Genomic DNA, 339 nt, shown 5'->3' on the forward strand with positions numbered 1-339 from the left:
GGAGCCCACCCACCCTCCCTCCACCAAAGTAACAACAACATCCAAACGCTGTCCTAGAAAGCCCCACAGTCCCGACCCTCCTTCTTTGCGGGCGCAGGGGCTCGGCCCGGGCAAGGGATGCCCAGCGGGTCCATGGGGCAGGCGACCCCCTTCTCCTCCGCCCAGCATCGCCTCTCTGCAAGGTCCCTGCTGCATCCCGGTTGTCTTGGGGGGGTTGTGTGTGTGTCAGGGAGTTTTATTGTTGTTGCTGCTGTCGTCGGGATTTGGTTTTTGTTTTTTGTTTTTGTTTTTGTTTTTTTCCGCTAAAGCGCGAGGTTTCCTTGTTCGTTCGTGGGAAGT

Source organism: Egretta garzetta, unplaced genomic scaffold (genome assembly GCF_000687185.1).
Source record: "Egretta garzetta isolate BGI_Z169 unplaced genomic scaffold, ASM68718v1 scaffold215, whole genome shotgun sequence".
Classification (NCBI taxonomy): Eukaryota; Metazoa; Chordata; class Aves; order Pelecaniformes; family Ardeidae; genus Egretta; species Egretta garzetta.